Source organism: Triticum urartu, chromosome 1A (genome assembly GCF_056163025.1).
Source record: "Triticum urartu cultivar PI428250 chromosome 1A, HENAU_Tu73, whole genome shotgun sequence".
Lineage (NCBI taxonomy): Eukaryota > Viridiplantae > Streptophyta > Magnoliopsida > Poales > Poaceae > Triticum > Triticum urartu.
This window is the reverse complement of record NC_141873.1, coordinates 371,513,892-371,538,160: the sequence shown is the minus strand read 5'-3', so window position 1 is coordinate 371,538,160 and position 24,269 is coordinate 371,513,892.

Here is a 24,269-nt window from a genome sequence, read left to right as displayed (position 1 = left end):
TGATGTCACGAAGGCTTCGGCTGATACCATATGACGTCGAGTGCCCATAACTGTCCTCGCGTAGATGGTTAGTGCGTATAGGCCAGTGGCCAGACTCAGATCAAATACCAAGATCTTGTTAAACGTGTTAAGTATCCGCGAACGCCGACCAGGGCCAGGCCCACCTCTCTCCTAGGTGGTCTCAACCTGCCCTGTCGCTCTGCCACAAAGTAACAGTCGGGGGCCGTCGGGAACCCAGGCCCACCTCTACCGGGATGGAGCCACCTGCCCCTTCAGCCCCCAACTCCGAACAGTACCACAGGTAATGTAACAGTGTAAAGTATATAGTATATGCCCGTGATCACCTCCCGAAGTGATCACGGCCCAGTAGTATAGCATGGCAGACAGACAAGAGTGTAGGGCCACTGATGGAACACTAGCATCCTATACTAAGTATTTAGGATTGCAGGTAAAGGTATCAACAGTAGTAGCAAGGACAGGCTATGCATCAGGATAGGATAACGGAAAGCAGTAACATGCTACACTACTCTAATACAAGCAGTAGAGAGAAGAATAGGCGATATCTGGTGATCAAAGGGGGGGCTTGCCTGGTTGCTCTGGCAAGAGAGAGGAGTCGTCAACACCGTAGTCGAACTGGGGGTCGCCGGCAGTCTCAGGGTCTATCGAAAAGAAGTAACGGAGGGGGAACACAATAAATAATAGAGCAATCAAAGCATCACAAAGCGTAACATGGCAATGCGCGGTCTAGAGGTGACCTAACGCAGTAATAGGTGATACTGGTGAAGTGGGAAAAACATCCGGGAAAGTATTCTCGGTGTTTGACATTTTCGGACAGATGAAACGGAGGGGGATTGTTGCATGTTTGCTATGCTAGGGAAGTGTGGCGGACGAACGAACTGCGTATCCGGATTCGCCTCGTTGTTCTGAGCAACTTTCATGTACAAGGTATTTTCAACCGAGCTACGGATTATTTTATATTAATTTCCAAAATTTTGAATGATTTTCTAATTTCTGGATTTAATTTAATTCGAAAAATAATAAATACTTAATTGCCATGGATACATAGAGAAGTGTACCCAGGGATGTCCTAGTGAGGCAGACAGTGGGCCTGGTCAACTGCTGACTCAGCATTGACTGTTGACTTGGTCAAATAGTGAACAGTGTTTGTGGGACCCGCAAGTCATTGACTGGGTTATCACAGTCAGCGGTTTGACTGGTCAAAGGGGCCAGTGGGACCCATGTGTTATAGGTACACATGTTAACAGGTTTTTTAATAGTTTTAGTTAAATTTGTTAACTAGCAGGCCCAGAGGTCGGTGAGTGCTTAAGGTTATGATTTAGCACTAAACAAGTTTAGGCCCAAACTAATACGCAGCATGGGCCCACGCGTCGGTGCCACACCTGGTGGCTCGAACGCCGGCGATGCGAACAGATAGCGGAGGTGCTCGCCTGCCGGCCATCTTCGGCGACGGCTGGATCTATGGGTGGGTTCGGCAGACGCAATGCGACGAGGCGCTCCGGAGGATGGCCGTGGGGTTGTCGGAGGTAGGCTGCAGAGGCGTCGGCGTCGAGTGGAGCAGCGTCGGGGCTCGGCCTCGCAGCGCGTGCGGCGAGGATGGCAGGGTGCGGCCGTCAGCATGCGGCGTAGCCGAGCGCGGGGGTGGCGGGCGCATTCACGAGGAGGGGCGAGCAAAGGCGGGAGCGCCGTCACGCGCGCAGTCGACGCGGGCGGCGGGCGACGCACAGGGGCGGCAGAGGCGAGGGCCGCCGCGGTAAGGCACTAGGCGGGGGAAGGAGGACCGGGGTCCTCACCATCCGTTGGAGGGAAGGGGGCGTCAAGGCGCGGTGAAGCCTTTGGGAAGGAGGACGGGGATGCGTCGTCGGCGAGGAGGAGACGAGGAGGACGAGGCGAAGGGCGATGGCGAGGTCCGGTGAGAAGGAGGCCGTGGCACGGGCGCGAGGGAGGGGGGTCGTCACCGGCGGGCGGCTCGTCCACCGCATCAGGGTCGCCGGGCAGTGCGGGGCTCGAGCACGGCGCCCTGCGGAGCCAGGGCGGCGGCGGGGCGCAGGGCGAGGCGCGGGCACCAGGGATGATGGGGTCGGGGCGGTTGAGGCCGGGGAAGCGATCCGGCGAAGTCCGGCGGCGTCATGGCGGCTCGGGTCGGGGGCGACGGGATCGGGCGACGGTTGCCCTCGATCCAGATCCGTTCGTGGGGGGGCGGAGGAGCGAGGAGATCATGCGGGTGGGGGAGGAGTGGACCGAGAGGGGGTTACGGTTACTGGTGGGGGGCTAGTAGGCCAGGGGGTGCGGGGGTGGGCCGGCAGGCCACTCGGCCACACGGCCAACTGGGCCAAGGCCCAGTCGGGGGGGGGGGGTGACGTTGTTTTCTTTTTTTCCTTTTTATTTTTTTTAATTTTGCTTTATTGTTTTATCTTTATGATCATTTAATTTTGTTTTACAAAATATATACAAAAGCACCTAAATTAGTGTGACTGGTTTTACCACTGCCACAAAAAGTTCACACCTAACTAAAATAGTTTAATATTTTATACATTATAAAAGGCATTTATTTATTTGTTTAAGCTAGTGTTTCATTTATTTTAGAGCCTTTAAACACTTTATCAAAGTTTGGTTTCTCCACCACAATTAACAATGATTTACCTGACACCATTGGAACATTTTAGTTTTAAAGTTTTGAAAATTTTGATGTTTGCCTTTTATTCAATTTTGAATTTGAATTGGTTTTTGAACTAACGTGGGATTATCAACAGTAACTGCGGCGACGTGGCATCATTAACGAGGGATTACTGTAGCCTAATTATCAGGGCGTCACAATTCTCCTCTACTACAAGAAATCTCGTCCCGAGATTTAAGAGGTGAAGTAAGGGGGAAGTTCTGGTTACAAAAATCTATCGAGTCTTCTCGGTCTTGGTTGCTCTTCCCGAAGTAGTTGATCCCTTTTGGTGATGTCTTCATTTCTCTGCTCCAGGTCATCATGATGAAGTGGCCATCCTTCCTCCGGAGTCTTCATCATACTAATGAAAGAATAAGGGGGTATACCGAAAGAATGGACCTCTACAGGGTAGACTATCTGGTAGACAACAACGAGGAAGGTGGCGGAAAGTAACTCTCGAATTGAAATTTAAGACAATATCGAGAGCAAAGTAAGAAGGTGCAAAATAGAAGTTTCAAGCGCATAGGCGATCGTTCGTTGTCTGAAACGAAGTGTGAAAGGGGTTCAGAGCAATGGGAATAAGTATTGCGTCTGATACCAGATTTGATGATCTCATCGGAAGGTGGCTCGTGAATTACACACGAGGCCACGCGCGAGGAATAACTTTGGGAACAGGGGGTGTACATGAGAGCCAGGTTTTGATCCTGTGGAACTGTGGGTTATGGGCCCACCATGTGGATTAAAAGTAGGAAGGGCGTTGACATCTGGCACGGTGATGATAGCAAGGCATGTCAGAGAATAACTGGTCAGTTATGTTGACTGCATCGTTGGTACCAAGGGCGAGGGACGAAGAGAACCATTTTCCTGCTCATTGAACGAGGCGGACCGTTAGGCAAAGTTCTCGTCCATCGATGGCTACCAGAATGTCATCAACAATAGTAACACGGTCTTACTGACAGAGTTGTACACCGAGGTGTTTACATAAGCAGTGAATTATTACTGCTTAGATCATATAGATCACAAGAAAGGTTAAACCAAACAACAGAAAGGAAAATATGGTTATCAGATTAAACAGAACAATGGAAAGGAAAATGTGTTTAAACACATATTTCAAGAGTATATCCTTCCCAAGGACAAGCAGAGCACGATATCCATGACAGGATATAATGTAGAAAACCCTTTAGGTAAGGGGAGAGAATTTTAAGGACATTACCCATACAACGATATTTGGATAATTGAACAGGAAACATTTAACATTGGGCTTCAAATGTTCTTGTTGAAAATTGGAGTACCATAGACATGCTTCGAGATAGCATTGACATGGTCAACGGGCGAAGATTGGACTTTGGAAATAAAAAGGATCCATTAGGAACAACTTATAGAATAAGCCTTACAATTTCCTCACGGAAGAATGACTAACCTTGCCAAAAAGGAAACTATAACTATAACAATAGGTCCTCCGGCCATGTGTGCTAGGCATGACATCATCTTATCGAGTCTTATATAGACCAATGCTATAACTCTTGGGAAAATGTTCCAACCATCATATCTGACCAAGATTCAGATCTGATCAGTGTTAGGATACCTCAGACTCAGGATGCCTGAGAAGAAAAGGTGCAAAACAAATTGACGAGACGACATTGTAAGATTCTCGGGAAATTTACTATGGAAGCGAGTTTCGAAATAACAGCTCATCATTAAATCAATGAAGGGATAAGGTGGTAGCTGATGAACTCAGCGACAATTCATCGAGACTTCCGAAAGATGGGTTTCCACAATTATGTGAACAAGGAGATAACATTAGTCAGATCAATGATATAATGATGTATGCTCGAGGAAAACATACACAGTTAAACATTGGTTGAAAGGTGCACCCAAAATATGGGCTTAAGTAGCATGATTGCTGTTAGAATGGTGGTTCGATAACCAATGGTCTAAGAATGAAATATCGACCATTAACGTCGAAGCAATAGGGTTGCTAGAAGTTTTGAAGTCGCACATCATAGTTCGATTGTCGGTTTTCCGGTTAGAAATAACACGGAGACCAAGGAATGAACGGATATGGCAAAAGGTAACACATGTATCAAGAATTCTTAAGAGGTGGTGAAATTCTCACGACATTCTTGACATAAAAGATGGTGATACTTCAAGGTAGAGCATAATACGAGATGGATTGCAAGTTGCATCCATAGCATGTATAAGTTTGTGTTGGGGGAAGGCAAGAATGTTATTGATGATAACACAATCATCGAGGGGCAAGGATGGCATTTCCCATCATGAATTTGATTGATATCTTGGAAGAGCTCAAAATGTTGATGATGATCACGACAATTTGTCAAGAGATTTCATGAAGATGTACTCGATCGACGATGACATTAAGTCAAAGAAATGATGAAGCGAAAGGTTATCGGAACCATGAGTATGACACAAACTTTAAATCAAGCTTGTTGTTCAAGGCGAAATGATATGACGAGGAAGATCGACGTAAGCTTAGCCCATCACCGAAAAATGTGCCCCGGGAAGAAGAACCAGGTAGCCCAGTTAAAATTTGGCAAGATAATGGTGTAGGCGATCAGGCTAGGAATGATTCGAAGGATTATTAAACTCGTAAGAAACGATAATTACTTAAAGTTATTGAATCAAAGTGCGAAACTGATTCACTTATCGGTGTTCTCGATTGACAAACAACCCAGAACCCTTGAAGTGACAAAGACATGGTAAGGTAGTACTCCATCAAAAGTTCATAAGATGTAGTGCAATGGCATGATATCCTCGAGATACCCGGGGTAATTCTCGACGACAGATCAAAGTAGAGGTTGGACTAGGGTATTGCTTTGCAGAAGACAAGTGCTTAAACTTGCACGAGAAATGGTATTTAAAGGAGAACATGGTCGGAACCACGATTGTAAAAGGCCAGATCCTAGATATAAGAAATTATACCAAGGGAGTAATTAATTTAAGAGAAGCATAAATGATAAGATCTACATCGTGTCCATGGGCATGAACACAAGGCTCAAGGCCGACTCCCACTTCTTCAATGCATAACCTTTCATTCACTCCTCATTTTCGATGGAGATGTGGTGTTGAAATTTTATCTGATAAATCACCAGGAGAATATGACCCGTGAAAACTCTCGGGTTTGCACAGATTAGGGAAGGCATTGGTCCAACCCATCGGGTATCTTAGGAACATATACTACAAAGTTCATAAGTAAATAACTCAAGCTCGAAAGCAGAGCGTCGTTGGCCATATCAGAGAATAGAATTTACCAATGGCATTATGTATTAGGGAAATAACTTCTCGAGGTTTTTGTATATAAAGGACATTGTTGGATTGATAATTCAACAAAGGATCTGACGGTCCACAACGTAGCTGATGTGAGCATCGGCACACAATCAGAAGAAGAAGCAATGCAAAGGCAATGGGGTATAGGAACAACTGACTATTCAAAGCTCAAATGTAAAGGAATTATGATTTCCAATTCAAGGGATCAGAAGCAAACGCTCTGATTAAGGATGAATATGTTGAGTAGGCTTAGGGGTTCAATCGCTGGCAATTTGATTGGTCTAGATCCAGCTCATATCCAAATGACGTGTGAGCCGAAAGGATAATCTTAGGATTCGACTGATGATTGTGAACATTCACAACTTATTGAATCAATGGACTGAAAAATGATGGTGACAAGGGATGCCAATAGGATTACTATACTTATGGGATTAACCATAATGCAAGCAAGCAAGAATTTCAAAAGCAATAAGCTGCTAAGGATTTTCGGAAGATCGAATATTATTTTGAAGAACTTAGTGAAACACATGAACAACTAGGGATGGGCGGATACTCGTTAAGTGTGAGAAATTATCCGTAGGGGTGTATATGTGGATAATGAACTGCAAGGCAGTAGGTACAAAGTATTCTCGAAACAATAGAGAGAATTTCCGAGGTATCTTGTAATAACAAGATCAACTGGGAATGAAGTTATGGACGACAAGTGTATGTAGCTTTCCATAGGGATTATCGGTGGTATGGAATTGCAACGACGAAGGGCACAAGGGTCTCGGGAAAGCATCAGAGAGTGTCTTCAGAATCTTCTGGTGCAACAGGCGATCATCTGGCCTGAAGGGGCTCTCCGGGAGGAAGTATTTTCGAGAACCTAAAGTTAGATTTTAGTAAACTCATTAAACCCGAATAGAAGAGAGTTCAGAATCCCAGAGTAAAGGTCGAGGAATAAAAGATCCTAATACCACCCAATGGCGACGTGGGCCCAGGGGCCGCACAGCCAAGTTAGTAAAACAATTTTCATCGACTAGACTCAACTTCGGCCAAGGAGTGTGGAAGGGGGAATTCCTACAGGCAGTCGGCTCTGATACCAACTTGTGACGCCCCCGATTTGACCGTACACTAATCATACACGCAAATGTGTACGATCAAGATCAGGAACTCACGGGAAGATATCAAAACACAACTCTACAAATAAAATAAGTCATACAAGCATCATATTACAAGACAGGGGCCTCGAGGGCTCGAATACAAGAGCTCGATCATAGACGAGACAGCGGAAGCAACAATATCTGAGTACAAACATAAGTTAAACAAGTTTGCCTTAAGAAGGCTAGCACAAACTAGGATACAGATCGAAAGAGGCGCGGGCCTCCTGCCTGGGATCCTCCTAATCTACTCCTGGTCGTCGTCAGTGGGCTGCACATAGTAGTAGGCACCTCCCGAGTAGTAGTAGTAGTCATCGACGGTGGCGTCTGGCTCCTGGGCTCCAACGTCTGGTCGCGGCAATCGGGTATAGGAAGGGGGAAAAGGGGGAGTAAAGCAACCATGAGTACTCATCCAAAGTACTCACAAGCAAGGAGCTACACTACATATGTATGCATTGGTATCAAATGGAATACGCGTATCATATGTGGACTGGACTGCAGAATGCCGAAATAAGAGGGGGATAGCTAGTCCTTTCGAAGACTACGCTTCTGGTAACCTCCATCTTGCAGCAGAAGAAGAGAGTAGATGGTAAGTTTGTTGGAAATATGCCCTAGAGGCAATAATAAATTAGTTATTATTATATTTCCTTGTTCATGATAATCGTTTATTATCCATGCTATAATTGTATTGATAGGAAACTCAGATACATGTGTGGATACATAGACAACACCATGTCCCTAGTAAGCCTCTAGTTGACTAGCTCGTTGATCAATAGATGGTTACGGTTTCCTAACCATGGACATTGGATGTCGTTGATAACGGGATCACATCATTAGGAGAATGATGTGATGGACAAGACCCAATCCTAAGCCTAGCACAAAGATCGTGTAGTTCGTATGCTAAAGCTTTTCTAATGTCAAGTATCATTTCCTTAGACCATGAGATTGTGCAACTCCCGGATACCGTAGGAATACTTTGGGTGTATCAAACGTCACAACGTAACTGGGTGACTATAAAGGTGCATTACAGGTATCTCCGAAAGTGTCTGTTGGGTTGGCACGAATCGAGACTGGGATTTGTCACTCCGTGTAAACGGAGAGGTATCTCTGGGCCCACTCGGTAGGACATCATCATATGCGCAATGTGACCAAGGAGTTGATCACGGGATGATGTGTTACGGAACGAGTAAAGAGACTTGCCGGTAACGAGATTGAACTAGGTATTGGATACCGACGATCGAATCTCGGGCAAGTAACATACCGATAGACAAAGGGAATTGTATACGGGATTGATTAAGTCCTTGACATCGTGGTTCATCCGATGAGATCATCGTGGAACATGTGGGAGCCATCATGGGTATCCAGATCCCGCTGTTGGTTATTGACCGGAGAACGTCTCGATCATGTCTGCATGTCTCCCGAACCCGTAGGGTCTACACACTTAAGGTTCGGTGACGCTAGGGTTATGAAGATATGTGTATGCAGTAACCCGAATATTGTTCGGAGTCCCGGATGAGATCCCGGATGTCACGAGGAGTTCCGGAATGGTCCGGAGGTAAAGAATTATATATAGGAAGTGCTGTTTCGGCCGTCGGGACAAGTTTCGGGGTTATCGGTATTGTACCGGGACCACCGGAGGGGTCCCGGGGGTCCACCGGGTGGGGCCACCTGTCCCAGGGGGCCACATGGGCTGTAGGGGGTGCGCCTTGGCCTACATAGGCCAAGGGCACCAGCCCTACTAGGCCCATGCGCCTAGGGTTTCCATGGGGGAGGAGTCCCACTAGTGGAAGGCACCCCTAAGTGCCTTGGGGGGGAGGGAAACCTCCCCTGGCCGCCGCACCTAGGAGATTGGATCTCCTAGGCTGCGCACCACCCCCCCTTGGCCCTCCTATATATAGTGGGGGAGAGGAGGGATTTCATAGACCAGCCCCTGGCGCCTCCCTCTCTCCCCGTTACGTCTCTCTCTCGTAGTATAGGCGAAGCCCTGCTACTGTGACGCCCTGCATCCACCACCACGCCGTCGTGCTGCTGAATCTTCATCAACCTCTCCCTCTCCCCTTGCTGGATCAAGGCATGGGAGACATCACCGGGCTGTACGTGTGTTGAACGCGGAGGTGCCGTCCGTTCGGCACTAGGATCATCGGTGATTTGAATCACGACGAGTACGACTCCATCAACCCCGTTCACTTGAACGCTTCCGCTTAGCGATCTACAAAGGTATGTAGATGCACTCTCCTTCCCCTCGTTGCTGGTTTCTCCATAGATAGATCTTGGTGATACGTAGGAAAATTTTGAATTTCTGCTACGTTCCCCAACAGTGGCATCATGAGCTAGGTCTATTGCGTAGATTCTATGCACGAGTAGAACACAAAGTAGTTGTGGGCGTTGATTTTGTTCAATATGCTTGCCGTTACTAGTCTTATCTTGATTCGGCAGCATCGTGGGATGAAGCGGCCCGGACCAACCTTACACGTACTCTTACGTGAGACCGGTTCCACCGACAAACATGCACTAGTTGCATAAGGTGGCTAGCGGGTGTCTGTCTCTCCTACTTTAGTCGGATCGGATTCGATGAAAAGGGTCCTTATGAAGGGTAAATAGCAATTGGCATATCACGTTGTGGTTTTGCGTAGGTAAGAAACGTTCTTGCTAGAAACCCATAGCAGCCACGTAAAACATGCAAACAACAATTAGAGGACGTCTAACTTGTTTTTGCAGGGTATGCTATGTGATGTGATATGGCCAAAAGGATGTGATGAATGATATATGTAATGTATGAGATTGATCATGTTCTTGTAATAGATGATCATGGAGCCCCAAGATGGAGATCAAAGGAGCTACATGATATTGGCCATATCATGTCACTATTTGATTGCATATGATGTTTATCATGTTATGCATCTTGTTTACTTAGAACGACGGTAGTAAATAAGATGATCCCTCATTAAAATTTCAAGAAGTGCTCTCCCCTAACTGTGCACCGTTGCTACAGTTCGTCGTTTCGAAGCATCACGTGTTAATCGGGTGTGATAGATCCTTACGTTCACATACAACGGGTGTAAGACAGTTTTACACAGCAAAAACACTTAGGGTTAACTTGACGAGCCTAGCATGTACAGACATGGCCTCGGAACACAGAGACCGAAAGGTCGAGCATGAGTCGTATAGAAGATACGATCAACATGAAGATGTTCACCGACGTTGACTAGTCCGTCTCACGTGTTGATCGGACACGGCCTAGTTCACTCGGATCATGTAATCACTTAGATGACTAGAGGGATGTCTATCTAAGTGGGAGTTCATAAGATGAACTTAATTATCCTGAACATAGTCAAAAGATCTTTGCAAATTATGTCGTAGCTCACGCTTTAGTTCTACTGTTTAGATATGTTCCTAGAGAAAAATTAGTTGAAAGTTGATAGTAGCAATTATGCGGACTAGGTCCGTAGACTGAGGATTGTCCTCATTGCTTCATAGAAGGCTTATGTCCTTAATGCACCGCTCAGTGTGTTGAACCTCGAACGTTGTCTATGGATGTTGCGAACATCTGACATACACGTTTTGATAACTACGTGATAGTTCAGTTAAACGGTTTAGAGTTGAGGCACCAAAGATGTTTTTTGAAACGTCACGAAACATATGAGATGTTTTGAGGGCTGAAATTGGAATTTCAGGCTCGTGCCCACGTCAAGAGGTATAAGACCTCCGACGATTTTCTTAACCTGCAAACTAAGGAGAAAAGCTCAATTGTTGAGCTTGTGCTTAGATTGTCGGAGTACAACAATCGCTTGAATCAAGTGGGAGTTGATCTTCCAGATAAGATAGTGATGTTTCTCCGAAGTCATTACCACCAAGCTGCTAGAGCTTCGTGATGAACTATAATATATCGGGGACATGTATGATGATCCTTGAGATGTTCGTGATGTTTGACACCACGAAAGTAGAAATCAAGAAGGAGCATCAATTGTTGATGGTTGGTGAAACCACTAGTTTCAAGAAGGGCAAGGGCAAGAAGGAATACTTCATGAAACGGCAATTCAGCTGCTGCTCTAGTGAAGAAACCCAAGGTTGAACCCAAACCCGAGACTAAGTGCTTCTGTAATAAAGGGAACAGCCACTGGAGCAGGATTACCCTAGATACTTGGTAGATAAGAAGGCTGGCAAGGTCGATAGAAGTATATTGGATATACATTGTGTTGATGTGTACTTTACTAGTACTCCTAGTAGCACCAGGGTATTAGATACCGGTTCGGTTGCTAAGTGTTAGTAACTCGAAATAAAAGCTACGAAATAATCGGAGACTAGCTAAAGGTGAGCTGACGATATGTGTTGGAAGTGTTTCCAATGTTGATATGATCAAGCATCGCACGCTCCCTCTACCATCGAGATTGGTGTTTGCGTTGAGCATAGACATGATTGAATTATGTCTATCGCAATATGGTTATTCATTTAAGGAGAATAATGGTTACTCTGTTTATTTGAATAATACCTTCAATGGTCTTACACCTAAACTGAATGGTTTATTGAATCTCGATCGTAGTGACACACATGTTCATGCCAAAAGATAGTAATGATAGTACCACCTACTTGTGGCACTGCCACGTAAGTCATATCGGTATAAAACGCATGAAGAAGCTCCATGTTGATGGATCTTTGGGCTCACTCATTTTTTAAAAGTTTGAGACATGCGAACCATGTCTATTGGTGTTTATGCATGAAGAAACTCCATGCAAATGGACCGTTTGGAATCACTTGATTTTTGAATCACTTGAGACATGCAAATCATACCACATGGGCAAGATGACTGAAAGCCTCGGTTTCAGTAAAATGGAACTAGAAAGCAACTTGTTGGAAGTAATACATTTTTGATGTGTGCAGTCCAATGAGTGCTGAGGCATGTAGTGGATATCGTTATGTTCTTACTTCACAGATGATTTGAGTAGATGTTGAGTATATTTACTTGATGAATCACGAGTCTGAATTATTGAAAGGTTCAAGTAATTTCAGGGTGAAGTTGAAAGATCGTCGTGACAAGAGGATAAAATATCTATGATATGATCATAGAGATGAATATCTGAATTACGAGTTTGGCACGGAATTAAGACATTGTGGAAATTGTTTCACAACTAATACAGCCTGGAACACCATAGTGTGATGGTGTGTCCGAACATCATAACTGTACCCTATTGGATATGATGCATACCATGATGTCTCTTATCAAATTACCACAATAGTTTATGGGTTAGGCATTAGAGACAACCACATTCACTTTAAATAGGGCACCACGTGATTCCGATGAGATGACACCGTATGAACTATGGTTTAGAGAAACCTAAGCTGTCATTTCTTAAAAGTTTGGGACTGCGACGCTTATGTGGAAAAGTTTCAGGCCGATAAGCTCGAACCCAAAGCGGATAAATGCATCTTCATAGGACAACCCAAAAACAGTTGGATATACCTCCTGTCTCAGATCCGAAAGCAATAAAGGATTGTTTCTAGAATCGGGTCCTTTCTCGAGGAAAAGTTTCTCTCGAAAGAATTGAGTGGGAGGATGGTGGAGACTTGATGAGGTTATTGAACCGTTACTTCAACTAGTGTATAGCAGGGCACAAAGAGTTGTTCTTGTGGCACCTACACCAATTGAAGTGGAAGCTTATGATATTGATCATGAGACTTCAGATCAAGTCACTACCAAACCTCGTAGGATGACAAGGATGCGTACTACTTTAGAGTGGTACATAATCCTGTCTTAGAAGTCATGTTGCTAGACAACAATGAACCTACGAGCTATGGAGAAGCGATGGTGGGCCCGGATTCCGATAAATGGCTTGAGGCCATATAATCCGAGAGAGGATCCATGTATGAAAACAAAGTGTAGACTTTGGCAGAACTACTTGATGGTCGTAAGGCTGTTGAGTGTAGATGGATTTTAAAAGGAAGACGGACAATGATGGTAAATGTCACCATTAAGAAAGCTCGACTTGTCGTTAAGATGTTTTCCGACAAGTTCAAGGAGTTGACTACGGTGAGACTTTCTCACTCGTAGCGATGCTAAGAGTCTGTTAGAATTATGTTAGCGATCACTGCATTATTTATGAAATCTTCCAGATAGGATGTCAAAACATTGTTTCCTCGACGATTTTCTTGAGGAAAGGTTGTATGTGATACAACCGGAAGGTTTTGTCAATCCTGAAAGATGCTAATAAGTATGCAAAGCTCCAGCAATCCTTCTGAGGACTGGAGTAAGCATCTCGGAGTTGGAATGTATGCTTTGATAAGATGATCAAAGATTTTGGGTTTATACAAAGTTTATGAGAAACTGGTATTTCCAAAGAAGTGAGTGGGAGCACTATAGAATTTCTGATAAGTATATGTTGACATATTGTTGATCAGAGATGATGTAGAATTTCTGGAAAGCATATAGGGTTATTTGGAAAGTGTTTTTCAATGGAAAGCCTGGATTAAGCTACTTGAATATTGAGCATTGAGATCTAAAAGGATAGATCAAAACGCTTAATGGTACTTTCAAATGAGCACATACCTTGACATGATCTTGAAGGTGTTCAAGATGGATCAGTCAAAGAAGGAGTTCTTGCCTGAGTTGTAAGGTATGAAGTTAAGACTTAAAGCTCGACCACGGCAGAATAGAGAGAAAGGACGAAGGTCGTCCCCTATGCTTAAGACATAGGCTCTACAGTATGCTATGCTGTGTACCGCACCTGAAGTGTGCCTTGCCGTGAGTCAGTCAAGGGGTACAAGAGTGATCCAAGAATGGATCACAGGACAGCGGTCAAAATTATCCTTAGTAACTAGTGGACTAAGGAATTTTTCTCGATTATGGAGGTGGTGAAAGAGTTCGTCGTAAAGGGTTACGTCGATGCAAGCTTAACACCTATCCGGATAGCTCCGATAGAGATACCGGATACGTATAATGGAGCAACAATTTAGAATAACTCCAAGTAGAACAGTTATTTGGAATAGCTCCAAATAGAGCGTGGTAGCTACATCTAGGAGATGACATAGAGATTTGTAAAGCACACACGGATCTGAAAGGTTCGGACCCGTTGACTAAAACCTCTCTCACAAGCAACATGATCAAACCTAAAACTCATTGAGTGTTAATCACATAGTGATGTGAACTAGACTACTGACTCTAGTAAACTCTTGGGTGATAGTCACATGGCGATGTGACCTGTGAGTGTTAATCACATGGCGATGTGAACTAGATTATTGACTCTAGTGCAAGTGGGAGACTGTTGGAAATATGCCCTAGAGGCAATAATAAATTAGTTATTATTATATTTCCTTGTTCATGATAATCGTTTATTATCCATGCTATAATTGTATTGATAGGAAACTCAGATACATGTGTGGATACATAGACAACACCATGTCCCTAGTAAGCCTCTAGTTGACTAGCTCGTTGATCAATAGATGGTTACGGTTTCCTAACCATGGACATTGGATGTCGTTGATAACGGGATCACATCATTAGGAGAATGATGTGATGGACAAGACCCAATCCTAAGCCTAGCACAAAGATCGTGTAGTTCGTATGCTAAAGCTTTTCTAATGTCAAGTATCATTTCCTTAGACCATGAGATTGTGCAACTCCCGGATACCGTAGGAATACTTTGGGTGTATCAAACGTCACAACGTAACTGGGTGACTATAAAGGTGCATTACAGGTATCTCCGAAAGTGTCTGTTGGGTTGGCACGAATCGAGACTGGGATTTGTCACTCCGTGTAAACGGAGAGGTATCTCTGGGCCCACTCGGTAGGACATCATCATATGCGCAATGTGACCAAGGAGTTGATCACGGGATGATGTGTTACGGAACGAGTAAAGAGACTTGCCGGTAACGAGATTGAACTAGGTATTGGATACCGACGATCGAATCTCGGGCAAGTAACATACCGATAGACAAAGGGAATTGTATACGGGATTGATTAAGTCCTTGACATCGTGGTTCATCCGATGAGATCATCGTGGAACATGTGGGAGCCATCATGGGTATCCAGATCCCGCTGTTGGTTATTGACCGGAGAACGTCTCGATCATGTCTGCATGTCTCCCGAACCCGTAGGGTCTACACACTTAAGGTTCGGTGACGCTAGGGTTATGAAGATATGTGTATGCAGTAACCCGAATATTGTTCGGAGTCCCGGATGAGATCCCGGACGTCAGGAGGAGTTCCGGAATGGTCCGGAGGTAAAGAATTATATATAGGAAGTGCTGTTTCGGCCGTCGGGACAAGTTTCGGGGTTATCGGTATTGTACCGGGACCACCGGAGGGGTCCCGGGGGTCCACCGGGTGGGGCCACCTGTCCCGGGGGGCCACATGGGCTGTAGGGGGTGCGCCTTGGCCTACATAGGCCAAGGGCACCAGCCCTACTAGGCCCATGCGCCTAGGGTTTCCATGGGGGAGGAGTCCCACTAGTGGAAGGCACCCCTAAGTGCCTTGGGGGGGAGGGAAACCTCCCCTGGCCGCCGCACCTAGGAGATTGGATCTCCTAGGCTGCGCACCACCCCCCTTGGCCCTCCTATATATAGTGGGGGAGAGGAGGGATTTCATAGACCAGCCCCTGGCGCCTCCCTCTCTCCCCGTTACGTCTCTCTCTCGTAGTATAGGCGAAGCCCTGCTACTGTGACGCCCTGCATCCACCACCACGCCGTCGTGCTGCTGAATCTTCATCAACCTCTCCCTCTCCCCTTGCTGGATCAAGGCATGGGAGACATCACCGGGCTGTACGTGTGTTGAACGCGGAGGTGCCGTCCGTTCGGCACTAGGATCATCGGTGATTTGAATCACGATGAGTATGACTCCATCAACCCCGTTCACTTGAACGCTTCCGCTTAGCGATCTACAAAGGTATGTAGATGCACTCTCCTTCCCCTCATTGCTGGTTTCTCCATAGATAGATCTTGGTGATACGTAGGAAAATTTTGAATTTCTGCTACGTTCCCCAACAAAGTTCACCAAGTAACATCGCATAGCATAATCCTAACCGATGATCCTCTCCTCGTTGCCCTGTTAGAGAGTGACCACCGGGTTGTATCTGGCACTTGGAAGGGTGTGTTTTATTAAGTAACTGGTTCTTGTTGTCATAAGGTCAAGGTACAACTCCAAGTCGTCCTGTTACCGAAGATCACGGCTATTCGAATAGATTAACTTCCCTGAAGGGGTGCACCACATAACCCAACACGCTCGATCCCATTTGGCGGACACACTTTCCTTGGTCATGCCCGGCCTCGGAAGATCAACACGTCGCAGCCCTACCTAGGCACAACAGAGAGGTCAGCACGCCAGTCTAAATCCTATGGCGCAGGGGTCTGGGCCCATTGCACACCTGCACGTTGCGAGGGCGGCCGAAAGCAGAACTAGCCCCCTTAATACAAGAGCAGGCTTACGTTCCAATCCGGCGCGTGCCGCTCAGTCGCTGACGTCACGAAGGCTTCGGCTGATACCACAACGTCGAGTGCCCATAACTGTCCCCGCGTAGATGGTTAGTGCGTATAGGCCAGTGGCCAGACTCAGATCAAATACCAAGATCTCGTTAAACGTGTTAAGTATCCACGAACGCCGACCAGGGCCAGGCCCACCTCTCTCCTAGGTGGTCTCAACCTGCCCTGTCGCTCCGCCACAAAGTATCAGTCGGGGGCCGTCGGGAACCCAGGCCCACCTCTACCGGGATGGAGCCACCTGCCCCTTCAGCCCCCAACTCCGAACAGTACCACGGGTAATGTAACAGTGTAAAGTATATAGTATATTCCCGTGATCACCTCCCGAAGTGATCACGGCCCAGTAGTATAGCATGGCAGACAGACAAGAGTGTAGGGCCACTGATGGAACACTAGCATCCTATACTAAGTATTTAGGATTGCAGGTAAAGGTATCAACAGTAGTAGCAAGGATAGGCTATGCATCAGGATAGGATAACGGAAAGCAGTAACATGCTAGACTACTCTAATGGAAGCAATAGAGAGAAGAATAGGCGATATCTGGTGATCAAAGGGGGGGCTTGCCTGGTTGCTCTGGCAAGAGAGAGGAGTCGTCAACACCATAGTCGAACTGGGGGTCGCCGGCAGTCTCGAGGTCTATCGAAAAGAAGTAACGGAGGGGGAACACAATAAATAATAGAGCAATCAAAGCATCACAAAGCGTAACATGGCAATACGCGGTCTAGAGGTGACCTAACGCAGTAATAGGTGATATTGGTGAAGTGGGAGAAACATCCGGGAAAGTATTCCCGGTGTTTGACATTTTCGGACAGATGAAACGGAGGGGGATTGTTGCATGTTTGCTATGCTAGGGAAGTGTGGCGGACGAACGGACTGCGTATTCGGATTTGCCTCGTTGTTCTGAGCAACTTTCATGTACAAGGTATTTTCAACCGAGCTATGGATTATTTTATATAATTTTCAAAGTTTTAAATGATTTTCTAATTTCTGGATTTAATTTAATTCGAAAAATAATAAATACTTAATTGCCATGGATACATAGAGAAGTGTACCCAGGGATGTCCTAGTGAGGCAGACAGTGGGCCTGGTCAACTGCTGACTCAGCATTGACTGTTGACTTGGTCAAATAGTGAAGAGTGTTTGTGGGACCCGCATGTCATTGACTGGGTTATCTCAGTCAGCGGTTTGACTGGTCAATGGGGCTAGTGTGTCCCATGTGTCATAGGTACACATGTTAACAGTTTTTTAATAGTTTTAGTTAAATTTGTTAACTAGAAGGCCCAGAGGTCAGTGGGTGCTTAAGGTTATGATTTAGCACTAAACAAGTTTAGGCCCAAACTGATACGCAGCATGGGCCCACGCGTCGGTGCCACACCTGGTGGTTCGAACGCCGGCGATGCGAACAGAGAGAGGAGGTGCTCGCTTGCCGGCCATCTCCGGCGACAGCTGGATCTATGGGTGGGTTCGGCAGACGCAACGCGACGAGGCGCTCCGGAGGATGGCCGTGGGGTCGCGGAGGTGGGCTGCAGAGGCGCCAGCGTCGAGTGGAGCAGCGTCGGGGCTCGGCCTCGCAGCGCGTGTGGCGAGGACGGCAGGGTGCAGCCGTCAGCGTGCGGCGTAGCCGAGCGCGGGGGTGGCGGGCGCGTTCACGAGGAGGGGCGAGCAAAGGCGGGAGCGCCGTCACGCGCGCAGTCGACGCGGGCGGCGGGCGACGCACAGGGGCGGCAGAGGCGAGGGCCGCCGCGGTAAGGCACTAGGCGGGGGAAGGAGGACCGGGGTCCTCACCGTCCGTTGGAGGGAAGGGGGCGTCGAGGCGCGGTGAAGCCTTCGGGGAGGAGGACGGGGATGCGTCGTCGGCAAGGAGGAGACGAGGAGGACGAGGCGAAGGGCGGTGGCGAGGTCTGGTGAGAAGGTGGCCGTGGCATGGGCGCGAGGGAGGGGGGTCGTCACCGGCGGGCGGCTCGTCCACCGCAGCAGGGTCGCCGGACGGTGCGGGGCTCGAGCACGGTGCCCTGCGGAGCCAGGGCGGCGGCGGGGCGCAGGGCGAGGCGAGGGCACCAGGGACGATGGGGTCGGGGCGGTTGAGGCCGGGGAAGCGATCCGGCGAAGTCCGGCGGCGTCGTGGCGGCTCGGGTCGGGGGCGACGGGATCGGGCGACGGTTGCCCTCGATCTAGATCCGTTCGTGGGGGGGCGGAGGAGCGAGGAGATCATGCGGGTGGGGGGAGGGGTGGACCGAGAGGGGGTTACGGTTACTGGTGGGGGGCTAGTAGGCCAGGGGGTGCGGGGGTGGGCCGGCAGGCCACTCGGCCACACGGCCAACTGGGCCAAGGCCCAGTCGGGGGGGGGGGGTGACATTGTTTTCTTTTTTCCCTTTTTTATTTTTTTAATTTTGCTTTATTATTTTATCTTTATTCTCATTTAATTTTGTTTTACAAAATATATACAAAAGCACCTAAATTAGTGTGACTGGTTTTACCACTGCCACAAAAAGTTCACACCTAATTAAAATAGTTTAATATTTTATACATTATAAAAGACATTTATTTATTTGTTTAAGCTACTGTTTCATTTATTTTAGAGCCTTTAAACACTTTATCAAAGTTTGGTTTCTCCACCACAATTAACAATGATTTACCTGACACCATTGGAACATTTTATTTTTAAAGTTTTGAAAATTTTGATGTTTGCCTTTTATTCGATTTTGAATTTGAATTGGTTTTTGAACTAACACGGGATTATCAACAGTAACTGCGGCGACGTGGCATCATTAACGAGGGATTACTGTAGCCTATTTATCCAGGCGTCACAAGCCGTCCGCCCAACCTGTGGCCACATCTCGTCCGCTGTGCATGCAAATATGAAAAGATAGAAAGGATGCAGCTAAATGGCAGCGGCCATAGTTCACGCCTGCGGCCGCGTTCACGCTAGTTCATGCCGGCCGGCAATAAAGCCAGTGGCCTACAGAATGGTCACCCTCGAGTTTCACGCTCATAACAAAGTCAGCGGCCGGCACACTAGTCAGCCTTCAAAATGGACATGTTTTTTACGCTGACAACAAAGCCAGCTGCCGACACATGAGCCTGCCTTCAAAATGAACAAGTTTTGGGGCCGACCACAAAGCCAGCGGCCGACACGCCAGCTAGCTGATACGTCTCCAACGTATCTATAATTTTTGATTGTTCCATGCTATTATATTATTTGTTTTGGATGTTTTATATGCATTAATATGCTTTTATATTATTTTTGGGACTAACCTATTAACCTAGAGCCCAGTGCCAGTTTATGTTTTTTCCTTGTTTTTGAGCTTCGCATAAAAGGAATATCAAATGGAGTCCAAACAGAATAAAACTTTTGCGATAATTTTTCTTGGACCAAAAGACACCCAGGAGACTTGGAGTGCAAGTCAGAAGAGCCGCGAGGCAAGGGCAAAGGTGGAGGGCACGCCCTAGGGGGGGCTACCTTGCTACCCCCTTGGGACTCCTCTGACCTAGCCTTGGCCCTATATATTCACATATATTCCAGAAACACCAGAAGCATCCATGGAAACACTTTTCCACTGCCGCAACCTCCTGTTCCCATGAGATCCATCTTGGAGCCTTTTTCGGCATCCTGCCGGAGGGGGATTCGGTCACGGAGGGCATCTACATCAACTCTATTGCCCTTCGATGAAGCGTGAGTAGTTTACCTCAGACCTAACCATAGCTAGTAGCTAGATGGCTTCTTCTCTCTCTTTGATTCTCAATACCATGTTCTCTTCGATGTTCTTGGAGATCTATCAGATGTAATCTTCTTTTGCGGTGTGTTTGTCGAGATCCGATGAATTGTAGATTTATGATCAGATTATCTATGAATACTATTTGGATCTTCTCTGAATTCTTATATGCATGATTTGATATCTTTGTAATTATCTTCGAACTATCGGTTTGGTTTGGCCAACTAGATTGGTTTTTCTTACAATGGGAGAAGTGCTTAACTTTGGGTTCAATCTTGCGGTGTCCTCACCCAGTGACAAAGTAGGGGTAGCGAGGCATGTATTGTATTGTTGCCATCGAGGATAAAAAGATGGGGTTTACATCGTATTGCTTGAGTTTATTCCTCTACATCATGTCATCTTACTTAAAGCGTTACTCTGTTCTTCATGAACTTAATACTCTAGATGCATGCAGGAGTTGGTCGATGTGTGGAGTAATAGTAGTAGATGCAGGCAGGAGCCGGTCTACTTGACATGGACGTGATGCCTATATTACATAATGATTGCCTTGGATATCATCATAACTTTGCGCTTTTCTATCAATTGCTCAACAGTAATTTGTTCACCCACCGTATTATTTTCCTTCAAGAGAGAAGCCTATAGTGAAACCTATGGCCCCAGGGTCTATTTTACATCATATTAGTTTTCGATCTACTATTTTGCAATCTTTTATTTTCATATCTATAAACCAAAAACCCAAAAATATTTTATTTTTCGTTTAGTTTTATTTATCTATCTCTATCAGATCTCAACTTTACAAGAGAACGTGAAGGGATTGACAACCCCTTTATCGCGTTGGGTGCAAGTGTTTGATTGTTTGTGCAGGTATTGCTGATTTGTGCGTTCTTCTCCTACTGGATTGATACCTTGGTTCTTAACTGAGGAAAATACTTATCTCTACTGTGTTGCATCACCCTTTTCTCTTCAAGGGAAAACCAATGCAAACTCAAGAAGTAGCACTAGCCTTTAACATGAACGGCCAACACGGCCGAGGTCTCACCTAGTTCAGGCTGTCACGGGCGAACATCTCCTTCTGACGGTTCGCAAAACAAGCCTTCCTCTCCAGTGACATGTTGTTCTTGTCGACGCTCATGAACATGAGTGCCACCTCTTTTGCTTTGGTCTCGGCATTGGTGGCCTCGATCTTGAGCTTCTTGAGTTGAGCAGCCTCCTCGATGTCAAGCTTCCTCCTCTTCACGGCCTCTGATACGTCTCCAACGTATCTATAATTTTCGATTGCTCCATGCTATATTATCTACTATTTTGGACTATATTGGGCTTTATTTTCCACTTTTATATTATTTTTGGGACTAACCTATTAACCGGAGGCCCAGCCCAGAATTGCTTTTTTTGCCTATTTCAGTGTTTTGAAGAAACGGAATATCAAACGGAGTCCAAACGGAATGAAACCTTCGGGAACGTGATTTTCTCACCGAACATGATCGAGGAGACTTGGACCCTACGCCAAGGCATCAGAGAGACGGTCACGAGGGTGGGGGGCGCGCCCCCTGCCTCGTGGGCCCCTCGGAGCTCCACCGACGTACTCCTTCCTCCTATATATACCTACGTACCCCCAAACAATCAGAACATGAGCCAAAAACCTAATTCCACCGCCGCAACTTTCTGTATCCACGAGATCCCATCTTGGGGCCTGTTCCGGAGCTCCGCCGGAGAGGGCCGTCATCACGGAGGGCTTCTACATCATCATAGCCTCTCCGATGAAGTGTGAGTAGTTACCTCAGACCTTCGGGTCCATAGTTAGTAGCTAGATGGCTTCTTCTCTCTTTTTGGATCTCAATACAAAGTTCTCCCCCTCTCTTGTGGAGATCTATTCGATGTAATCTTCTTTTTGCGGTGTGTTTGTTGAGACCGATGAATTGTGGGTTTATGATCAAGTCTATCTATGAATAATATTTGAATCTTCTCTGAATTCTTTTATGTATGATTGGTTATATTTGCAAGTCTCTTCGAATTATCCGTTTGGTTTGGCCAACTAGATTGGTAGTTCTTGCCATGGGAGAAGTGCTTAGCTTTGGGTTCGATCTTGCGGTGTCCTTTCCCAGTGACAGAAGGGGCAGCAAGGCACGTATTGCATCGTTGCCATCGAGGATAACAAGATGGGGTTTATTTCATATTGCATGAATTTATCTCTCTACATCATGTCATCTTGCTTAAGGCATTACTCTATTTTTAACTTAATACTCTAGATGCATGCTGGATAGCGGTCGATGAGTGGAGTAATAGTAGTAGACGCAGAATCGTTTCGGTCTACTTGTCACGGACGTGATGCCTATATACATGATCATGCCTAGATATTCTCATAACTATGCTCAATTCTGTCAATTGCTCAACAGTAATTTGTTCACCCACCGTAGAATACTTATGCTCTTGAGAGAAGCCACTAGTGAAACCTATGGCCCCCGGGTCTATTCTCATCATATCAATCTCCATCACTTTAATCTTGTTTTGCTTTTTTACTTTGCCTTTACTTTTCACTTTGCATCTCTATACCAAAAATACCAAAAATATTATATCTATCAGATCTCACTCTCATAAGTGACCGTGAAGGGATTGACAGCCCCTAATCGCATTGGTTGCGAGTAGCTATCGTTTTGTGCAGGTACGAGGGACTTGAGCATGGCCTCCTACTGGATTGATACCTTGGTTCTCAAAAACTGAGGGAAATACTTACGCTACTTTGCTGCATCATCCCTTCCTCTTCGGGGAAAACCAACGCAAGCTCAAGAGGTAGCAAGAAGGATTTCTGGCGCCGTTGCCGGGGAGTCTACGCAAAAAGTCAACATACCAAGTACCCATCACAATCCCTATCTCTCGCATTACATTAGTTGCCATTTGCCTCTCGTTTTCCTCTCCCCCACTTCACCCTTGCCGTTTTATTCGTCCTCCCTCTCTTTCTCTATTCGCCTCTTTTGCCCGTTTCTTGTTTGCTCGTATGGTTGGAATAGTCATTTATTTATTACTAAACAGAGAACCTAAGATTTATTGATCCTCATCCGCTTGCTAATCTTTTTAAGAGATCCAGTTATGTTGAACCAATTGCTAGTGAGTTTTCTGCACTAGATTATCTTTATGAAGTTTCGCTTGAAATTCGTGAATCTGAAAATTGCAATGAAGTATGTTATGAAGTGATTCACGATAGATCTTTGAATAAAAAGCATGATGGCAATGATGTTATTATAAATTCTATTAATGACAATTGTGCTAATAATATGCAAAACCCTAAGCTTGGGGATGCTAGTTTTGTTATGTCCTCTACTTGTTGCAATAATCATGATTGGGGTGATTCTTCTTTTGATCTTAAAAATTTATTTAAACCCCATGATGAATATGAGATTGATTATAATGTTTGCAATAATATTGAAAGTGGGTTTGGAAGAATGTCAACTTTAGATCCCACATATTTAGAGAATGTTCCATCTTATGAAGTTTTTGATAAAAGTGCGTTTGGGAAGGTCATGACTTTAGTTAATGTTAATCCCACTATTTCGGAAAAGTGCCAACTTTGCATGCATGTGGATCATGTTGAGAATATTTTATGTGATAGCTACATTGTTGAATTTGCTTATCCTACATGTAATTACTATGAGAGAGGAAAATATGGTTGTAGAAATTTTCATGTTACTAAATTACCTCTCATTATGTTGAGATTGTTATTGTTTCTTTCCTGTTCCTTGCAAATGCTAGTTTTTGCTTGCCTTGATAATTTGTTTGCCTATAAGATGCCTATGCATAGGAAGTATGTTATACTTAGATGTGTTTGTCACATGCTTTATGATGCTCCTTTTGTGCTTCAATTCTTGTCTTTCATGTGAGCATCATTAAAATTATCAATGCCTAGCTATAAGGCTTTAAAGAAAAGCGCTTGTTGGGAGACAACCCAATATTTTTCCTTGCTGTTATTTAATTAATAAATTATTTAGCCTCTGTTTTGGTT